A 15,511-nucleotide genomic window follows, 5' to 3' on the forward strand; every position below is an offset into this window, starting at 1 on the left:
GAGAATTCCAAATTTTCTAATTATCCCTCACTCCTTAAAAGCAAGAAATGAGCAGTGTCCTCTTCCTTCTGTGTCTTCCTTCAGATTTCAGTCCACTGCGTCAACATAAAAATGCACAAATGCTGGGAAAGCACTGTAAATCCTGCTTTTCTGGTGTTTTCCATTTATGTGACAGGAGGAAGGATGGTGCTTTCATCCATTTTTGGAAACAAACCAAAACACCCATAAATATTCAAGCTTATAATATTGACTTAAAGCTCAGTTAGAGCCCAGGCTGCAGTCAGCTCCTGATTATCCATGTGTAACTTATCCACAGCTAATTTTAAAACTCAAAATTACTTCCTTCTAACTTGGGGCACACCCTAGGCCCCCTCTGCGGGTGTCAGCTCAGAGCGCAGGGAGATGAGACGAAACTGTACCAAGCCACAGCTCTGAAGACCCCACTTTTGCTCTTGATACAATTCCTGATTAGCTGGGCGACCTTGAGTACATGTCTTTACCTGGGGGATGGGAGGAAGGGGGCCTCATAAGTTTTTCAACTGTAAAATGAGGAAGCTCAGCTTTATGCTTTTTACGATCCCTTCTTGTTCTAAAATTCCATGAGGGAATAAAGGAGTCAAAAGAAATGGGAACATCAGACTCCTGCCAAGATCCTGCATTGAAATCAGTAGTCCAAACTCCCATCTCCCTGGTGAGAGGTTGTGTGGTCTCAGAACTGCTGAGTGGCAGATCTCAGCCTAGCACCCAAGACACCTAGGGTTATTTTCTGAAGTCCAAGGCCATACATATAAGATCTTTGTATTTTCCAAATTATGATTCTCTTCCATGAGATCAGAGTCCACTTTGTCTGAACACGGGAAAGGTGCTATCAGTATGTTTTTAGAATCTTGGCCTCTCCATGTGATAGACCCTGGATGGAGATGCAGAGCTGCGTGCCTTCCAAGAAGGCCCAAGCAGGGAATCTCCTGGAAAGCCATGAGGTTCTCTGCCTTCCCTCTCCCTCTCAGCCCTCACTATTCCCACAAACTAGAAAAGAATCCCCCTGACTTACAAAGTAAACCCCTTTAGAGTCTTCTTACTCTCTGCTCCAGACCCAGACTTTTCTTATAGGAAGAAGGAGGAGAAGAAAAAACAGGGTTCCTTTAAAGTAGGGATGAAAAATAGATGTGGCAACATCCCACCGCCATGGCCTAGGACCCAAATATCTTTAAGTATAAGTTCTGTGCCTGGTGCCAGGGTAATAAAGAACAGTCATGCATTCTGCTCCCAAGAAGGTCTTAGGAAGAATAAGAAGAGACATATGTCAACACAGTCTTCCTCAAGTATTGTAGATGCCAGGAAGGAAAGACACAAACACGGAGGATGTGAAGAAGGAGAGGGAGGGATATAGAAGAGGAAGGGCTCAGCTTCATGCAAGGCAGGGGTTATTAAGAAACACTGTCTTGGAGGAATTAATGCTTGGCCCTTGAGCTGAAGTAGATTCTGTCACAAGAAGCAATATTCCAAATGGTGGTTCACACCTCAAGAATTATTAGCCAGTGGTATACACATGTAATCCCAGCAGCTCAGGAGGCTGAGGCTGGAAGATCACAAGTTCAAGGCCACCCTCATCAACTTAGCAAGGTGCTAAGCAACTCAGTGAGATCCTGTCTCTAAATAAAATACAAAATAGGGCTGGGGATATGGCTCAGTGGTCGAGGGCCCCTGAGTTCAATCCCTGGTACCAAAAAGAAAAAGAGATATAGCAGTGTTGGTTGTGTGAGTCAGTTTGATCAAGGGTTAAGTAGCATTGAGGGGCTGGGCTGCAAATCCAAAGGCTCTTTGTAGCATTATTTCTGTGAGACAAGGTGTTCTGTGTTCTATACAACTTGTAAACAATCTTTGGAATATAGCACGTTCTTTGGTTACATACTGCCTGTGGTGTGTAAAAAGTGACCATCACCTACCTGAACAATACCTGGTGTGAAATTACAAAACCATGATACAGTTGACATCGGATGCTTCCAGGTCTGAACAAGTGCTCCCCTATTTGAGGCCCAGACTTGACTCCACTTAGGTACAGTTTGCCTAGATTGAACTAGAGATGAAAGAACATACTGCATGGTAATCCTGTCGCTCAGGAGAAATGTGAGAAGGGAGGCCACCCCTAACCTATTTGGGGACTTGTTTATACTCCCTCTGGTGGCTGATTCAGACCTGCATGTTCTGTCCCTTTGACCTGAGAAGCAAACACACTCTACCTGATTCCAAAGACCAGAGCACTGGGATCTTGGCCACATTCACACACGCAAAGGTATAAAGTTTCAGCATGCATTTGGGTTGTTTTTTAAATGGCTCTTGTTTGGGTGTTTGGAAACTCATGATTTTAATGAACATAGCTCATTCTTTTTGTGCCCAGGACATACTTTATACTATATAACCTTGTTGAACTTAACAGAATCTTAGACTTCAAGTTCTTATACTAGTTAGCCTCTTCGTGGTTTCAAGAAACAACAACTGAAGAAGGTTACCACCAGAGTGTCTCAATGGGATAAGAATATTCGTGCCCAGGAAATGTTGGATGGCTAAACCTTGGAAAGTAGAGAGAGTTAACAGAAGATTTTAAAGCTAAGAGGATTGGGGGAGTTCAATAGATTCCCATCTTGATTCCATTTCCCTCTCTCCAAGTTCCTCCTTGTCATATACTACTCCCTAACTTCTACCTTCTGCTTGCCTATTTTTCCTACTCCTTCATGAGGATGATGTGCACATGCCCATCTTGCCCTATGTGACTTCTCTCTACATAACAACCCTCTATTAAATATAAACTTGGGGAACCCCAAAACAATGGATCCAAAATAATCAGCTTAGCTTCTGTCTTAGAGTCAGGCCATGTCAGATCATAAATTGGCTGTCCTAGGTCAGAGGCCTACATCTAACTGTGAGAGAGCTGGTTTTTGAATCAGCCAAAGGCATAGCAACCATTGTAGTCAGTATATGCACAGATTATAGAAAACATTGAACTGCCCTACTTTATCATATGGAGAAATTGGTATCCTCAAGAGCTGATGAGACTTACCTACACATACAACAAAGAAGCAGTGGTGGTAGGATGAGACCCTAGTTCTTTTCAGGTCCACCGAGGCTATCTTTGCACTAAACTGTACCATTTCTTATATTAGGTCATGTGGGAAGAGTGTTCCTAGACAAAAGCATTCCTTTTGCCTAATGTGCTTAAAACCTAAGGAGAAATGGTCTTCTCTTTTCTGTTTCCTTCTCCCTACCCCCTGATCAGGCTTTTTTTTCCCAGTTAGAATGTGTTCCTACTTGAATTTGTGGCTAGTTTATGTGCCAATGATATCCATGACACTAAATTCAAACCAAGATTGACAGTGAAGTGTTTTACCAAGTAAGCTTTTATTCAGAAAACAGGAATTATGCTGCAAACTTTAAAGGAGAAAACTTGATAAATGAAAAAAGTTCTGAGATGGTTAGGCCAACCAGAATGTAGGTAAGTTGACAACTGAGATATTTCACCCTTTATTTCTCTTTTGCTGGAAATATTAGAACACCACTTTTGGGTCATACAAATTTAGGACATCAAGCATATGCTTTTAATGGACAAGGCTTGAATTTGGATTTTTAAAATCTACACTACTTATGGTTTTACTTAGACTTGCTTGCTAGAAAATAAATGATGGAAATCCTGATATAACAATTGTTTTGATGAATTAATTCATACTGCTAATGCTGCATTTAATACAATGAGATTTTTAAACAGATAAAAAAAGTCACAATTATATTTGCCCTTGGATTTACCAGGCTAACATGATTCAATAAACCATTTGTTCATTCATTAAATATATGTTGAAAGATAAACTCTCTGCTGGAGATATAAAAATGAAGGAATGCATTAGTCAGCATTCTGCTGCTGTGACAAAATACCTGAGACAATCACCTTAATAAAGAAAGAGGTTTATTTTGGGTTACACTTTCAAACATTTCAGTCCATGGTCTCTTGGTCCAGTTGCCTTTGGCCTGTGGCAGCACAGTATATCATGGTGGGTACATGTAGCAAAGAAGGCCTATTCAACTCCTGACAGCCATGAATCAAAAAAAAAGAGAAAAAAGGGCCAGGGCCCCAATACCCTCTTCAAGAACATGTCCCTAGTGACATAACTTCCTTCCATTAAGCCCTACCTCTTAAAGATTCTGCCACCTCCAAATAGTATGAAGCTGAGGACCAACCTTTTAACAACCTTTTTGCCCTTTGGGGAAAATTCTAGACCCAAACTATAGCAAGGATATACTATTGAACAAAAGAAACTTATAATTCATGGATTTGGACAAATAAAGAGAGAATTATTATACCAGATCTAAGGAGCCTGGACATATCAGTCACAAAGGAGGCCATGCTAAGTTGTCTGGCTGTCCTGTTACAGGTCTAACTTGGCTATGTCACGTCTTATCAACCCTCTGATAACACTGTCCAGACATCATGACCTCATAAGCAGATGACCCTCATGCTGTATGTCAGTTTCCTTAAATGAATGTTCATGTTTCAGTAATTATGTTGTATTCTGTTATGTCTTCTCTTATGATCTGTGGAGTGAGGCACACCCAGAGGCAAGGGGGATAGTCTTTTCTGAAACCTGATGTTGTTTCCAGAAAGATGAGTCCTTAGACAGGGACTCAAAACTGAAGGAAAAGCCTCAGGCAGGTAAGAGAAATCTTAGCTTCTCCTTTGCCTTAAACCTTGGAAGCATCTGGACATCTGAAGCGTGAGGTTAGGAGGTGGATCTTAGAGGTCAGGAAGAAAAGCAAGAAATTCAGAAGAGGGATCCAAGAAAGATTTCTTCCTGGGTTCCACGAAATAGGAAAAGATAAGTGAGCTTCACCTGTTTTATAGGTGAGATTAACTTCATGGTATTCCCTGCTTACTATCCTTCACAAACCTCCAGCCAGTGCTCATCAAAGGAGGGATAGCAAAATATGGTACATCCTGCATCAGACTCCTCCAAGGTACTGGGCAAATATGCAGATTCCAGAACTCTACCTGAGATCCACACCTGTGAGTCAGAATGGAGAGGGAATTAGAATGTGTATTTTACTAGTTCTCTTAAATTTGAGATCCCTGGGTCTTGTCATCAGTGAGGTCTTTTGTGAAGGTGTAATGTGGTCCAGCTGCTCCTGATCACCAAGAAATGTGCCTTCCAGTATAACACTTGGAAATCCTAGATTATATTATCACCTGCATTTGTATTCTATTCTACTACCTGGACTCTGACATCTCTGTCATCATAAAGTCCTTGTATATTTCAACTAGTCTAAGCCAGGGGTTAGCAAACATTTTATAAAGATCCAGAGAGTAAACATTTTCTACTTTCTGAGCTATGTAGTCTTTGTCTTAAGACTTCTGTCTTCACTTTGCTATTATTGCAGTATGAGGCTATCCATAGAGTATATTTAAACCAATGGGCATGGTTTTGTTGCAATAAAACTTTGTTCATAAAAACGGGGAATTGGTAGGATTTGATCCATAGACCATAGTTTACAGACCCCAAGTCTAACTCATAAGGCAGTTAAATATGTACTACCTTATAGCATCCCCTTATATTGAAATGCTTAGCCTTGTATTAGTGGATTAGTTGCAAGAAATGGAAACCCGCTTCAGTTACCTCAGTGGTTCTCAAACTTGAATGTATATAAGAATTCTCTGGAGGATTTGTTAAAAGGATTGCTGCATCCACTCCCAGAACTTCTGACTTGGTAGATCTGAAAGAATATCTCAAGAATTTGCATTTCTAGCAAGTTCCCTGATGATAATGATGATGCTGGTCCAGTGGACCACACTTTGAGAACCACTGACTTGACTAAAGAGGAAGGGATTTGTATGGGAAATAGGAGTTTCAGCTATGAGGCTAAGAATATAGAATTGGCTTCACAGAGGTTCTCCCAGACACTAGAAGGATTCTTACCACTAAAAGAATTGGGTAACCTTGTCATTATGTGGTTTTCTGTCCTCCAAGTTTCTGTTCTTTTAGAGTGGTTATCTAAAAACTCAAATCTCATAAAGTTACTCCCCTATCTAGAAGAACATTTTTATATGTTTTTAAATTCCAAATTTCTTAACTTGACTCAGACCTTTATGACTTTCCTACCTCTTCTATCTCTCTATCCTTATTCCTACCATCATCTATCAGTCCACAATAGGGACTCTGCCTTTGCACTCTACCACACTCTCCACACTATAATGTCTCCTTTGTGCAAAGGGCCATCTGCCCTATTGACTGTGAGCTTTATGAGGACTGGGACTGTTTCTCTTGATTTACTTCCAGTGCCTGTCATAGTCAATGCTCAGTAAATATGAATAAATAAATGTTTGCTTCCTCAGATTTGCTACCAGATACAATGTGAGAGGTCAATTCAGCAGCTCAGGGATGGTGAAAGCCTTTAGGAGAATGATGGACCAGAAATATTCATGGTAACAACACTTAAAGTGGCAGGGGACTATGATGAGAAACCATGTCACATCCACTAATATAGTGCTGAGTCCGGCTGCAGCAAAATACCCAGGGGGTGACGAACAACTTGTGTAGATTGATACAGCAGGAGTGGAAGCCCTTTATTGTAGGACAACAGAGGTATTTATACATTCCATATAGCTTATCTTAATTAACATAAACTAGATATAGCAGTCAACCAATAAGAAATCTCCACACTTAATGGCTCGCTGGTGTTACTTCACAAACCACTCCCTCTGGCATTTTGCCAGGCGCCATCCAGACTTGTTTACAGACTTTAACATTAACCACTCCCTCTGGCAAAATGCCAGGCGCCATCCTGACTTGTTTACAGACCCTAACACACTAATATAGTGCTGATCAAAAAGACAGATAATAACAAGTGGTGGTAAGGACAGAGAGAAAATAGAAGACTCATAGGGTGCTACTGGAAATCTAAAATGGTGTATTCAGTTTGGAAAATACTTTGAAAATTCTTCAAAATGTTCAATGTGAAGTTACTATATGACACATCCATTCTACTCCTGTGTATCTACCCAAGAAACATGAAAATACACATTGAGGATGAGAAAGAGGAAGAAATGCAGACTGAATTTAACAAAATCATATCATGTGCATATATAAATAAACCACAGAGATTTCATCTTTATATATAAGTAGAAATAACCAATCAAAAATAAATGAGTGAAAGGAAGATCAGTATAGTAGGAAGAAAAATGAGGGAGGGAAGAAGGGAAGAAGAGGGTGGGGAACAGGGACTGAAATGAAATCCATCCCATGCATGTATGATTTTGTCAAGATGAACCCAGGTACTATGTATAAATATAATGCTCTAATAAAAAAGAAAGAAAAACAAAATACAAACTCACACAAAATCTTGTACACACATGTTCATAGAGCCATCATTCATAATAGCCAAAAAAGTGAAAACACAAATCTTCATCAACTGATGAATGGATAAACAAAATGTGGTACATCCACATAATGGAATATTATTCAACCATAAAGAAGTATGAAGTACTGATACTTGCTACAACATGTATAAACCTTGAAAACAAATGCCAAGTGAAAAAGCCAAACACAAAGGCTACATGTTATATGACCTCATTAATATGAAATACCCAGAATAGAAAAATCTACAGAGACAGAATGCACATTAGTGGTTGCCAAGGACTAAAGGGAACACTAGCAAGGGGTGGCTGATAATGGGATACAGGACTTCTGGGGTGATGAAATTTTTCTAAAATTACATAGTGATGGTAGTTATACAACTGTGAATACACAACAGTATGTAAATTTTATCTCAATAATGCTGTGTTTTTAAAAAAAATGGAAACTTTTGCTTGGATCTACTCCTAGGAGGAAAAAAAGTTGGTTTCTCATTCAGAACACCTACCTATATCTTCAGCATTACCCTTTGACAACAAAGTGCAGCTTTGGAACAACTTGGGTGACAAGTTGAGGTCATACTATGTTTATGTCCCCAAAGAGGGACATACTGTGTTTATAACTAGAGGTCATAGTGTGTTTATGTCCCCAAATAGCTTAGAACACAAGTTGAGTCACAATTATTATTTTTTTGATTTATGGATCTCTAAGGGAATTATTATTATTTTCCAACGAAAATAGTCGATATTGTGAGTATCCAGCACAATTTCATGCAGCCCATAACTTAGTCTATTTTTACCGATGAAAATGATGAATTTCCCTAACATTCTAAAATTGCTTTTGTTGAAAAGTAAAACAAAATAAAAACTAAATTCATTTAGGACATTTATAGAAAGACTTGAATTATTTATAGATCTGCATCTACTTTGTAAACAAAGAGCTTTTATATGAAGGCCAGTTGTTTTCTTTCTTTATCATGGAACCTTTCCTGAATTCATGGCTCCGAGAAAATGCAGTTTAGTGATTAAATGTAGACCAAGCTCCCTTTATTTTTGTTGATGTTGTATGATGCTAAAATTCCCATTAATGTTTTCCCCCATCACTGATATCCACAGACTAATTCTTATCATTTCTCAAAGCAAATAAGGAATGGCTTGTGATCAAAACAATTTTGCAGAATAACAACCAGTTCAGAAAAAAAAAAGAACATTATTGCCATATAAGGGTGTAAGCATGAAAATAGTCATATAGGGGGAAGATTAAAGGTTTAATAGAATGGAAAAGAAAGGATACAGCAATGTCAATCTGATATCTGATTCTGAGTCTGAAAAGTGACACTGTGATAGAAGAGTTAGAAATTGCTCAGTTGCTTCTTATTGCATGTGGTCTAACAGCCTACATACAGCTGAACAGTGGTTTCTGGATCTCTTGGTCATTTTCTAACTCGGTCTCCAGCCCCAGGAAACAGGGGCTGTTCTTTCTGAGAAGCCATCCCTCTCCCAATCAAAATGACCTTTTCTGGAATTCTACCATTAAAAGCTCATACTTTTAAGTCTTTAAGAGTTTTCCTATTTACCAGAATCCCCCATTAACTTGTAAATTGCCCTGACAGACTTAGTTTCTTCCTTCTCTCAATCAAAATGATGTTTGAGAAAGATAGTAGAATAAATCTAAAATATTTTCCTATGTACACCCATGAAAATACCTAAATGAATGTGACCATCATGCTCACCCACAAGAATGGGATCTTAATTAGAATAAGTTATATCTGTGCTTGTATAATTTTATCAAAATGGATTCCACTGTCATGTATAACTAAGAAGAACCAATAAAAAAGCCAGCCTCAGCAACTTAGCAAGGCCCTAAGCAATTTATCAAGACCCTGTGTTTAAATAAAATATGAAAAGTGCTGGGGATGTGACTCAGTGGTTAACCACCAACGGGTTCAATCCCCAGTACCAAAAGGAAAAAAAAAAGAATCTAACTCTCTGCTCAGATACCTGCAGCTTAAAGTTCACCATTGAAGCCAAGAAAACAAGTGTAGCATCTCTGTAAGTTTAAAGCAATTTATTAAGCAATGTCTGTCATTTCCAAAGACTATGTAAAAGGTGATTTAAAACCATATATTCAGGTCTTCCATAAACTTCTCCAGTTCATGCCAAAGGAACAACAACTGAAACAGAAGTAGTTTTTAAGCCTAAACATTTTCTGAACTTTTCTTCTCTAGACTCTTTTCCTATATTTTCCTCATTCTGCTTCAATCTATCCCCTCTCCACCTTTTTCTGTTTCTTTTCTTTTTTCTGGATGCTCCATTGATTATAACTCTTTTCTTACTTTCTTGCCAGTTTTTCTTCTAGTTGCTATCCCTCTCTGCTTCTTCTTTCTTTGGTTTGCTTGCTCTACTTTAAATAATATAATATGAAACAAATATATTCAGAAACCATTGTTTAATGAAGTTTGGAGTTTTTTTAAAATTAACTTTTATGTTAGATATTGATTATTTCAGTTCAGGCAATTTTGGAATTCTTTTTAATAGTTGATATGCTAAGAGCATCTCTTTTCATTTATCAGAAGTGTATTTTCTTTTAAGTCCTTGAACACCATTATAATAGCTATTTTAATCCTTGTTTGATAATTTCAAGATGTGGACCATCTTAGGTTGAATTTTCATTGATTTTCTTTTCTCTTGAGAATGGTTCACATTTTCCTGGTTCTTTATATTTGAGTAATTTTAGATTGTATCCTGCACTGGGAATATGATGGGGACTGTAAATTCTTACATTCTTCCAAAAAGCATTTCTCTTTTTAAGCAGGCAAATACATTGGTTGGTCTCAAACTGCAACTTCTTTCTCTTAGATAGTGGTTCAAATCTTAGTATAGTTCCTTCGTCTTCAACTGAGACACTGTGAGTCTTCCCTTTGCTTGAGGTTTGGGTGTCAAATGGGGATTTGGGCAAAGTATGTACCGAGAATTTAGAGTTGTCCATTCCTTTTAAGGATTTTTACCTCGTTTTTGAGTTAATGGCTGTGGTCCAGGTTGTCTCAAACTCCTCAAGTTGAAAGACTGGATTTTCTGTAGAAGTTTCAGCAGTCCCTTGCAGCATCAACTATAGTCTAACCTCAGACTAAAAGCTATAAAAATCAGACGCCCATTCCATTTTTCCCTCTGCTTCCCAAGGCTGACTGCACTGTAGAATCTGCTTATTTTTGCTTACTCTCCAGAGCCTTCGGGAAGTTGTTTTTTGTACTTTGTTCAGAGTTTATAGCTGTTGTCTGTGGCAGAGTTAGTCTAGCAGGACCTCACTCAGCCATAGTTTCTTGATTTTTTAAAATGATGTGAATTCAACCTTACCTGCGGCTTTCTCTAAAAGAATGCTAATTTACAATTGCAGGTCAGAGTCTTTGATTGATTTTTCAGAGTGGGCCAATGACCTTCAATAGAGAGACAGTTCTGTAGGCCAGTCATAGGGAAGGATGGCACATAAAACTTCATTTCAATTTATTCAACAAAATCTACTCTCTACCCACTGTGAGAAAACACTGGGTTGCCTATTATGGTTGTCTAGAGGGCATCCTTGCACTTTGTGGGAAGGGAGTAAAATTGACTGTCAAAAAGATTATGTGAGGGCCAGGCATTGGGGCCCACACCTGTAATCCCAGCGGCTTGGGAAGCTGAGGCAGGAGGGTCATGAGTTCAAACCCAGCCACAGCAACTTAGTAAGGCCCTAAGCAACTCAGCGAGACCCTGTCTCTAAGTAAAATACAAAAAAAAGTGCCGGTGGGGGGGAGGAAAGATTATGTGCTCAAGACAAAAGGGAAAAAAAGATTTTAGCTTTAAGAAACATTGATTCTGTAACAGTTGATCATTTTGTAAATGCTCTCTTCTTTAACCCTCACAATTCTGCCAGGTAGATATTACTGTTCACTTGTTAGAGATGAGAAAAGTGAAACCCAAAGACTACATAGCTGGTGATTTTTATAAGTTTTTCATTAAAAAAGGAGTTATTGCTAAAAAAATTAGGTTGGCATTTTACCATCTTCTCAATATTAATAATAATAATAATAATAATAATAATAATATCCAAGTGGCACTTTTCCTCTTAGCAAAGTGGGATTGTGACTCAGTATAGCTCCTGACTTTTGACTGACAAGGTTCTATAAATGCTAAGTATAGTTTTCTATTAAGATTGAAATCTATGAGAAAAAAGCCGTGGGCTGACCCATCTTCAAAGTGTCCATTTAAGATTATTTTCTGTCAGCTAGGTGGCTAATGGGCTGTGTTAGACAATGGATAGATATTGTATTCTGTCTGAAACCATAGAGTTGGAGAAAAAAGAGCAATTCCACATTTATTTGGCTTGTCTACTGCCCGGGAGCCCAAGCTGCAGAGAACATTTATTTCATTTTAACAAATGGATGGCACCTCCCTGTTTTAGGTTGGAAGAAAACCTCTGCTTTGGCCTCAGTGTGAACAGGGGCATTGGTGATGGAATATCCAGTGTGAGTCATTGTCCCCACACTGGGCAAAAATAGTGGAAGCATTCTGGGGAGATTCTAAAGGAAAATGTTCAGTTAATGGTAGGCTTATCTAATGCTGGATTTAAAAAAAAAATTATTGACTGCTTCATGTTTTACAGAGAGAACTTACAGACAATGGAAAGTAAGCCCCCTACTGAATTGAATAATGACTCTGGTAAGACATAAGAACACAAGAAGAGATGTTTAAAGCACAGTTGGAAGAAGAAAGTAATAAGGCCAAGCAAGGCAACAGACAACAGCCTCAGCCTGTGGAAGTACCATGGCCAGGAGGCCTGCATTTCTCCCCCAGGCTTTGTACTGATTTTGTGATTAGTCATTGGACCTTGGGAAAGTCATTTCATCTCCACTGGGCCTCCACTTTCCTGTATTGCAAGGCAATTGTCTTGGGTTTCCTTCTAGATTCCTCTAGCTTTAACTTTTAAACACCTAAGAATCTTTCCACTTTCCCAACCAGGTCTTTTCCCACTCTATCCAAAAGTCAAGAATTGTATGGATGAAAAGTAAAATAGCATCAGAGCATATGAGTTGCTTGAAACTTTCAAATTTGAATGGAAGCAAATTGAAATGAAAGTGAGACAAATACTATCTTTCTCACCTGAACTAGAAAGTATATGGCAGGTGACAAACGAATAGACTTTGGACTACTCTCTGACTGTAAACTTTCCTGCACTTTCATGTGAAACTAACAGTTCACTTTAAATATCTACAATGAGTTCTGACAGAGAAGAGCAGGCAGCTCAAATAATGAAGGTCAGTGACTAATGCCCAAATCCCACTGCTTTAGAATGTGCTCAAAGACAGCCTCAGATGCATGAAGAGGAACAAACACATTTGTCCCACCCATGACCCTGCCAGTAGCAGGCTGGGCCAGTGGTGGACATGACTGGAATCCAAAGGTCAAACAGACCCAGAGGAAAGGACACATGGTTTTGGGAGGTCTCAGTGTGACCTTGATGGAATAAACAGTTCAAGCTTAAAAGCCTAAAGTGCTGAGATCATGAATTGCTTTTGAACCATTATAGCTTTGAGATGCTTTGGGGGGTAAAGGAACTGTAAGTACCATAGAAAGGAGGTAAGGTTGTTTGTTTCATTGTTTCCTGAGGAAGTGGCTTTTTTCTTTTCAAAACATTTCTAGAAGCTCAACCTTTCCTATCTCTAATTTCTGGTTTTCTAAGGAATAGATGAATCCTCTCCTGTAAAAATACTAATGGCTGGGTCTTAAGTTATTGATGAAAGCGTTCCTTATAATGCACATGTCTTGAGATTAGGATGCTCAAGTAAGGGAGTGGGGAAAGTGAGACAGGAAAAGAGACCAGTAAAAGTTATGGTGGTTAATAAGTATGATATATCTGTGAACAACTGGAGCTTGAACCCCTAGAAGCCCTCTGGGAATCTGTGTAGGAAAACTTGTATGAGTTTTCTATGGCTGCTATAACAAATAACCCCAAACTCTATGGGTTAAAACAAACGAGGTGTATTCTCTCCCAATTCTTGAGGCTGGAAGTCTGAAATCAAGGTGTTAACAGGTTTGGTACCTTCTGGAAGCTCTGGGAAAGAATCCATTCCAAGACTCCCTTCTGGCTTCTGGTGGTTGCCAGTAAGCCCTGGTGTTCCTTGGCTGTTCATTAGTCTCTGCATTGTCTTCTCCTGTCTCTGCATTGTCTGGAATTCATATAAGAGAAGTGTCCTTCTCTTATAAGGACACTTGTTATTGGATTTAAGGCCTACCCTAATCCATGATAAGCTCATCTCAAGATCCACAACTTAATTACTACTCCAAAGACCCTTTTTCCAAATAGGTCATATCCATGGTTTCCAAGTAGATCTATCTCTTAGAGGGTCATCATTAGATCTACCATAGTACCCTTTAAAATTATCCCACTGAGGAAGTTGATATTTATAGTTTCTGATCCTCCATTGGTTAAAGACTGCCCATGAGGATATAAATCTCCAGGCCTTGGGGCTGTCCTTGGTTGAGACTAAGCAGGTTCATTGGTACTAGTGAAATCCCTGAAACAGAGAATCAAAGAGATCCAGGTGCTTGAGGTGAGTAACAATCAGAGTCATAGTAGATGTGCATAAGAACTGACTGACAATCCCTGCTGCAGGGGACTTGGTCTGGAGGGGCACGTGAGTAAGGACACCAGTAATGACTATTAAAAGGCATAACTATATGAGGTATGGGTGCATGTGAGAAACCTAGGGCAAGACTAAAGAAAGCAGGAAGAGACGAAGACACTAACACCCTGATGTGACTTGTACACACAGGAATTGGTGAAACATATACTTAAGTGACCAGCTATTCTGGAAAAGCCATCCAAAGGGCCCAGGCAGTATCCACTGGGCAATGAAACCTTGTTCTACTTTCAGAACTTGACAGGGGTATCTCAGCAGTGATTTCTGAAGTTGACTAAATCCTTAAGGGTTGGAAGGATGAGTCTTAAACACCAACCATCAGTGAAGACCCCAGCCATTGTCCTGGGTGCACAGAGAGAGCTCTAGAAAACGAAAAGGAATAGCAAATGGCAAAGGACATCAAGGTCCCAAGCAGATAACTTTGGGATTAAGATAGGGCTGGGGTCTCAGTGAGGGGAGGGGAAATAAGAAAACAACTAAGCAAAAATAACGGTGGAGGTCTGGGCAGGATTCCAATTCTGTTGGCTGATTTAAGTGTCTGGAAGATGAAGGAAGAATCAGTACGGTGACCTAGAATCTTCAAGGGCTAATCTGGGCACTAGGTCTGGTCAGCATCTAAAGCAGGTTGAGAATGAGATGGCAGGGCCTCCAGGATGACAGAATGCCAAGACCCACTAAATTGAAGGACATATTTTCTGCCTCTGTCAGGGCCTTTGTAGACCCAACTGACCTTTCTCTGCTGATGGATCTGGCAGTTAGGGGAAGCTAGAGAAGGAGGAGGAGGGTAGTATATGAGGTAGCCCTGCACCCACAGTGTCTAGACTAAATGGGTTTCCTTAATTTAACTGCTATTATTTCGACTTAAATTTTCCTCTGTAGTGTGTACAGAGAGTCACTATCTAATAGTTTCTTTTCATTTTCAGTTCCAATATAAGTATCCTAAAACTGCATTGTTTGTATCAGATACAATCAGTTTATTAATGGAGGTAAAGCCAACAGCTATAAGAAAGAAACTTCAACATGCCTGGTAGCAAATTATTTCTAGTTCACTTAATGTCCATAACAGGTATCTCTGATGAATACTAGATTTCTTTGTAAGTGAATTCAGAAAATCCTTGCTCCTTCTCTCTTGTGACTCTGACCATTTTCAACTCATAACTTCCAAAGTCATTCATGTATATCAAGCTAGGATTTGGGGAAACCACTTAGAGAGTTGCTGTGGGAGGACTTTAGGAACCAGGCTTGGAAGTGGCAAGTATCACTTCTCTCCTGGTCCATCAGTTAGAAATTAGTCTCATGGCCTTTCCTAACCGCAATAAAACCTTGGAAATACAGTTGCATGGTGGAGAAAAAGAGAAAGTGAGATCTATGAAAAGCTTTGCAGTTTCCATCCCTCCTCAATAGTGAGCTTTGGGCCTCTATACTAGTGCCCAGGCAGAAGAGA

This window comes from Marmota flaviventris, chromosome X (assembly GCF_047511675.1).
Source record: "Marmota flaviventris isolate mMarFla1 chromosome X, mMarFla1.hap1, whole genome shotgun sequence".
Taxonomy (NCBI): Eukaryota; Metazoa; Chordata; class Mammalia; order Rodentia; family Sciuridae; genus Marmota; species Marmota flaviventris.